Source organism: Pipistrellus kuhlii, unplaced genomic scaffold, assembly GCF_014108245.1.
Source record: "Pipistrellus kuhlii isolate mPipKuh1 unplaced genomic scaffold, mPipKuh1.p scaffold_m20_p_6, whole genome shotgun sequence".
Lineage (NCBI taxonomy): Eukaryota > Metazoa > Chordata > Mammalia > Chiroptera > Vespertilionidae > Pipistrellus > Pipistrellus kuhlii.
The window spans coordinates 67,460,961-67,468,472 of record NW_023425562.1 but is presented as its reverse complement, the minus strand read 5'-3'; the positions used below and the strand labels follow the sequence as shown (position 1 = coordinate 67,468,472).

Here is a 7,512-nt window from a genome sequence, read left to right as displayed (position 1 = left end):
CACACCTCTGGCCTGGAAATCTGCGCCTGTGATGCTGGGCCTGGCAGCATGGGGACTCAGACACCTGGCCTGGGAGCCCAGGGACACAGACAATAGTGTGTTGAAGGCAGGGGCTAGGGAGAGGGTAGCAGAGTGGGGAAAATAGGGTAGGTGTGCAATATGGTCAACAATAAAATATAAATTAAAATAATAATGAATGATGGGTTCTGAAGGATGTATGACATTCATGGAACCATTGGCTTTATCTTATCAATTTGTATCTTGCACCTCAAAGGCTGCTGCTAGTGTGATTAACTATCTAGTGTTGACAGGAAAGTTACACATTGGGATTTGTTTAGAGTTTATAGTTGAAAAACATGGTCAAAGCATTAACCAGTATGAGAAAGGGAAGAATGTTGGTAAGTTAAAGTTGATGTAACAGGGCAGTATTAAATACATATTTGCAGCTGAGACCGGTTTGGCTCAATGGATAGAGCATCGGCTTGGGGACTGAGGGGACCCGGGTTCGATTCCGGTCAAGGGCATGTACCTTGGTTGCGGGCATATCCCCAGTAGGTGGTGTGCAAGAGGCAACTGATCGATGACTCTCTCTCATCGATGTTTCTGGCTCTCTATTTCTCTCTCTTCCTCTCTGTAAAAAATCAATAAAATATATTTAAAAATAAATAAATAAATAAATAAATAAATAAATAAATACATATTCACAACCCGAAATAAAGCATTTAATGTTCCATTTGAGTTATTCATTGCTCATGACTGAGGAACAAATTGCACAAACCACAGATAGTTCCACCTTATCCTCTCAAACAAATTTTATTTGTATTCTGCTCTAACAAATATAGTATGAAGGCAACAGTTGTTCAGATTTCTTAGTGTATGGCAAAGATGAAAAGAAACAAACAGATTTAGAAGTAGTTCAGCATTTAAATGCTGGTTTAACATAAGAGGCACGTATTATTCTATTTAGCAGTTTATACCAGATACCAGAAGACATATTTTTCCTTGCAAGCCACAGACTACATTTATTTGCATTAAGAAAAAAACATATCTTGATCAAGAAAATTACTTTTTTTTTCCCTGATTTTCCTTTATATCACAAATGTCAGGGTAAGGCAAATCCTTAATGAATCATATGATAAAAACCCTACTCCCCAAGAAAATATATTAAACATTCTGCTAACTTTGTTATTTTTCAAAGCAAAGCCGACATGCACCACATACAGGGAAATGTCATTTCAAATCAAGTGCATCAAGCAGAACTGTATTAATTCACAAAGAGGCTTTTCAATGTTTTGCAGAAAGACTTACAATTAGCTGTGGTGACTAATACGTGACCCAGTATCATAGACTATGTTCCGGATGCCTCCTCTGAATGTTTTTATGAAAGAAGGATTGTCCATCATCTGAATAGTTAACCAGCTCGAGGACAAGCCCCTTTGTCGCTCCTACAGTCAGTACTTTATTAATTAGGATTATTCTATTGAAGGCCTACTTCATTCTCTGTGTGCAAACATGACCAATTTGGGGCTATTTCCCACCCTTATCCTGTAGCCTCTCATGCCACGTAGCTGGGCTGTGGTGTGGCTGGTAATTGACGTCCAGAATTCACGTGGAGGAGAGCCAATCGGCTTTTCCAGCTTTCCATCATGTAGCTGTACAACGACAGTGCCAGTGAAATAAAGATGTCTTGTGTTTAGTTGTCTTCGATCTGGCTTGTGGCTAGATGTTCAATATTCTACTATTAAAGTGGAAACTCAGGTCATCATTTATTTTAAAGCATAAACTCTTACAGCCCAATAGAAATCAAAAAGCGTAAGAAAACAAAAGTGAGAGCACAATTCAATCATCAAACGAAGGTTAAGCAACTTTGAGAGTGGGGCTCAGGACAGTTACTCCTCACCCGCTTACTTTCCTGGATACAAAGCTGACTTTCCTTTCTTGATAGTGTTCAGGCAGAGGATGCCTTCCGAGCCTCCCAACACTGAAAATAAATGAATTTTCCCTAGCCAGTCTGGCTCAGTGAATAGAGCATCGGTCTGAGGATTAAAGGGTCCCAGGTTCGATTCTGGTCAAGGACACATGCCTATGTTGTGGGCTCTATTCCCACTGGGGGGCATGCAAGAGGCAACCAATCAATGATTCTCATCATTGATATTTCTGTCTCTCTCCTTCTCCCTTCCTCTCTGAAATCAATAAAACATATTTTAAAAAGTTATAAAGACATAAAATATGAAAAACTTAGTATTAATATGGTATCATTTCTTGAATTATTTAAAATGAGTTCTTTCTTCCTTCCTTCCTTCCTTCCTTCCTTCCTTCCTTCCTTCCTTCCTTCCTTCCTTCTTTCCTTCCTTTCTTCCTTTCCTTTCTTTCTTCCTTCCTTCCTTCCTCCCTCCCTCCCTCCCTCCCTCCCTCCCTCTCTCTCTCTCTCTCTCTCTCTCTCTCTCTCTCTCTCTCTCTTTCTTTCTTTCTTTCTTTCCCCCTAGAAAGTGATGTCTAATGGCAGTGGAAGGCTGTAGAATAAATGGCAGGAGACATGGCCAAGTTCCAAAATCATGAGGTCACTTAAAAGAAACATTGCTGCTAGACTGATATTTTAAATACGGACTCTTAAAAATCATATTACATATGCAGAACTGTATCTCGCACTTGATTTTAGTATACCAAATAAACTATGCATAAGGGCAGCAAATTCAGAGAGGCCAACAAAGCTTTCACAGAAAGATAAGGAGTTGAATTTCCATAGAGGAAAGGGCAAAACTGAAGAATTTCATGGAATAGTTAAAAAGCAAAACATCCTTTTATTTTAGAAATACTTGAGTTGATCCATTACTTTTATCCTTCTAAGAGAAAAATAAATAACTTACAATTCTGAAACTCTTAAAAGAAAGATGGATTTAAGAAGCTATGCAAGAAATGATAACAGTTTCCAGAGGCTGGCTGAGGGGGTGGGGAGAGAATGGTCTTGAACCCAAGGAGGCTGTGGGAAGCAGTCACCTTGCCACATGAGGGTGCTTGTTCATGTTGGCTCTTGGATAGACATTTGTGACAAAGTCTCACCATTTGTGGCAACGTCTCACCTGGGTCCTTCACCCCTGTGCCAACTGACCTCTTGGATCTTAAGCACAGCTGCTCCTCCCTGTAATGGTCATAATCTGCTGAGAGAGGGGACCAGCTATCACATTAGTCTTGGACTTGGCTTGGGCAAGCCACACTGTTTAAAGGGAACTGGAAGCCAAAATTGCAAGCGAGACCTCTAACTGCCTCTAATTTCAAGTGAGAATCTGCTCTGCAGGCGATCAAACCTTGGGTAAAAATAACATGTTTTATTTTTATGAAAAGCAAGTATATCAAGAGAGATTCAAGTGGAGTTTTTAATGTCACAGGCATATGTTTGGATCCCAAATGCAGCAGCGCGCCCCCTACCCCCACCCGTCCTAAATAAACAGCCTAGATAGATGTACACCAAATAAACTATGCATAAGGGCAGCTAATTCAGAGGTACCATTCCCTTAGGATGGTGTCACACTCACTCACAGCCCCCTTGGGGGCTCCACACTGAAGCACTTGGTAAAGACCTCACAAACAGAGAAAGGTCTGCTGAAAGATGATGTCAAATAAGAACATCCCCGCTGTCCTACCCATGGAAGGGGAGGCAAGAAAGCTGTCAGGGCCTGCCCTCCTGCACATCTCTGTACTGTGTTCTGGATAAAGCCCTGCTTACATATTCCTGTGCCTTGGGAACCCCTGAAGAAGGCATCATTTTCAAATCATCATCCTGACCTTTCAAGTGATCACTGAGGGTTTTGGCCATTTCCTCTCCTGTCTCCTTTGCCTGTGGATTATGCTGATATTGGGCTTGGCAATTCCTAAAATTTAGCCTGCAGCTTATCAAACAATGGCCTTCCTCCTTTCCTTGAAGAAACTACTGTCCAACCAGCTTTGTGAAATAACCAAGAAAGCAGACAGGGCCCAGGATACACACATGAGTGCTAAACCATGACCCTGGGGAGAAGTTGTAAGAGAAAACACAGAAATTACAGGAACAGAGCCGGAAAGATGCGTTAATGTGGGTCACCCCACCTAGTTAAAGAAAAGTTTTTTGTTTTCTTTCTGCAAGTAAAAAGAACAAAATGCAGCTGAGAAAGTAGAGCAAAGTATCCCCCCATCCTTGTGTGAGACTTGCCTCCCCCTCCCCCACCCTCCTCCACAGCACCGCTGCTGGCTCCCCCTCTTCCCCCAGGGCCAGCAGAGGCTGCAAGGCTGAGGACTGGCATCTACTTCCATTTCTTTGTTCCTTCGTCTTGTGCCCCTGCCAAAGACAAGGAGAAACCATTTCTTAGATTAAAGATAAACCATCTTTATAAGCTTAGCAAGGGATATCTTTTTTTTAAAAATCCTCACCTGATATGTGTTTTTATTGATGAGAGAGAGAGAGAGAGAGAGAGAGAGAGAGAGAAACATTGATGTGAGAGAGAAACATTGACCAGTTGCTTCCCATACTCACCCAGAATGGGGATAGAATTGCAACCCAGATATGTGTCCTGACCAGGAATTGAACCTGCAGCCTTTTGATGTATGGGAGGATGTATTAACCAGCTGAGCCACCCAGCAAGGGCAGAATATCATATTTTAATGCAATTGTCACCCCTTATCTAAGTGGTGGGACATGTTCAAAGACACCCAGTAGATGCCTGAAACCCCAGATAATACCCAACTGTATATATTCTATGTGGGGTTTTTCCCCCCTATACATGTATACCTACAATAACATTAATTTAAAATCTAGGCATAGTAAAAGAGTAACCAGAATTACTAATATTAAAATAGAATAATTATAACAATATACTTTAATAAAATTACAGGGATGTGGTGTCTCTTCCTCAAAATATTTGGAATTTCCATTTAATATTTTCAGACTGCAATCGACAACAAATAAATAAAGCCTTGAAAAGAAAAACTATAGATAAATGGAACCACTATACAGCCATTTAAATGTTTCTCAAAACATTTAAAATGGCAATTTGACTATCAGAGAACTTTGGATATCTAAGCTGTAATTGTTGGCACATGATATTTTTAAATAGCATCTTAATCACTGTGTAATAAATGTATGCCACATTGACAACTTGCTTTGGCTGATAGGGATGATTAACCCAACTCTGCAAGTATTCTTTTAAAAACCTCACCTTAACTGGATGTGCCCTCCCTTTTCGGGACTATTCATACATTCTAGCTTCCAGAGCACAACCGAGAAATCATAATAATCACAAATTATATACAATTTATATAATGTTGATTTTAAAAATTGTTGATGGTTATCCACATTTTGAGATCTTAACTCAAAATAGATAAGGAAAGAAAGAATCCTGCATAATCCTCCTATTAGCAATAACTTCTGTAGTTAATGTATTTTTAAAAAGCATACTATGAAGTATTTCTTATATGTTTTTTTTAATATCTTTTCTACATAATATTTAATTTTAATAATGAAAATTGTAAACGTGAAGAAAATTACAGACAATAGTATAACATATTTAGAATATATCTTCTTTCTGGATTTAATGTGTTAATATTTTTCAAATACCCTTGTAATGTTTTATTTTTAATTTTCATTTTACTTTAAAAAATGAAACATTGCACAGAAATTAATTTAATTTAAGATAAAGTAAAACTATTTCTCTTCCTTCACAGAGATGACCAATTCCTAATATTGGTGTGAATCAATTATTTACATGGTTTTATACCTTTAAATACATATATTTATAACATGAACACATATAATAAAAAGCATATAGCATTACTTTGTGTATTATAAAATGTACATAAATAGTAGGTTTGTTGTGCCCTGTTTTTAACCACATACCAATTAGTATTATCAATCTATAATCAATGTTTATTTTAATTTGCCTTTGTGCTTACAATTTTTCTTGGCTCACAATTGTTTCTTTCACCCTACTCTTTTCATCTGGGCTCAATTTTCTTCTTCCTGCTGTATATTTAGAAGCTTTTAAAGAATCTGTTTTCACCTGAAAAATGGCAAATACCATTTTCTTAAGTGATACAACAATTAGTCTAGAACTCTATATTGGCAATTACTTATATCCAAGTTTTGAAAACTCACAACTAGTCCACTGTCTTCTGACCTAAATGTTTCTTGGGAAGCCTGCTATTCGCAAAATCCTGACTTCTTTTTAGGTTAGCTCCTTGTCTCTCAGATTGCTTTAATTTCTTCTCTTTGGTGTTCACCAGTGCCTGCATGTGAGTTTATTTTAAATATACATCTTTGTTGCAACTTATTTTTCTTCCTTTAATTTAAAATTCATGACTATTATTAACTCTAATAAATTCTGTCATGATCTTTCAAATATTGATAATATATCTCCTTTTAAAATGTCTATTAAACAACAAAACATCTTGGTTATGTCTTATCCTCACGTCTCTTCATGTGTCTTTTATATTATTACATTTTTATTTGCTTTTTCCAAATTATTGTTAATTTTTCATAGTGTTGCTCTTATTTTATATCTGCTTTTCATCTTTTTGTCATTTTTATGTATATTTACTTTATAAAGTCTTCAAAATTTTCTACTCTCTTGAGCGCTTATGGTACTAATTATACTGTAATTTTACCCACTGACTCTTATTTTTAATGGATCATTTCCTTGTGTGTTTTATGTCTGAAAATTGTGAACTCACCCTGGATAAGATGCTCTCTGTGGCTGTAGCCATCTTGGTTGGGATTAATTTGCATACTCGATTTGATTGGCTGTTGGGTGTGGCTTGAGCAGAGTGATGGTTAATTTGCATATCACTCTTTTATTAGGGTTAATTTCTGCATTTATGTTTTCAGCTTATGATGGGAGTCTTTTTCTTTGTTCATGTTGCACTCTGGGCAGACTCATGTCTCCTTATTAATTTCTTGAGCTGAGAGTCCCAGATTGATATATTGATATTGATATGGCTTCTTACCCTGAGTGGCTCAAGGTCCCAAGTGGGCATTAGAATCCAAGCCCTAGTCCTAGGGCCTATTTCTTCATCAACAATAATCTGTAGCCCTTAGTCTTGCTACATCTCCAGCTCACCAGATTATTTGTTTTGACTTTCTTTTTCCTCATTACTCCTGGTGTCTTTGCTTTTATGTCCGTTGAGCTTTGTACTTTAAAATATTTTTGTTATAGTTTATCTCTACATTTGTGTTGAGAAGAGGTCTATATTATTCCCATTGCTTCAGTTACCTATTGCTACATTACAAACAATTCCAAAACTTAGTGGCTATAAAAATCAACTATTTATTATTTCTCATGATTCTATAATTTGGTCTGGCATCAGCTGGGCAGTTTATCTGCTCCAGGTAATATCTACAATACTATTGCCAGAACATCACAGAAGATCTCGTGAGTTTCTCTCCATGTGGCTTTGTCATTCTATAGATGTGCCTGAGCTTCACACAAGGGTTGGCTGGATTCCAGGAGAGGTCATTCTGAATGAGCAAAAATGGAAGCTACAAGG

General features: G+C 37.7%; 1 protein-coding gene across 1 annotated transcript in view; it reads right to left on the bottom strand.

Moving 5' to 3' along the window:
• Positions 1–2,433: 2,433 nt before the first annotated feature.
• Positions 2,434–7,512, bottom strand: part of MACROD2 (mono-ADP ribosylhydrolase 2) — a 1,879,699-nt gene continuing 1,874,620 nt past the window's right edge. The window contains exon 19 of the mRNA XM_045574651.1: positions 2,434–4,312. The gene's annotated coding sequence lies outside the window, so the exon portion shown is untranslated. The remainder of the gene's footprint in view (positions 4,313–7,512) is intronic.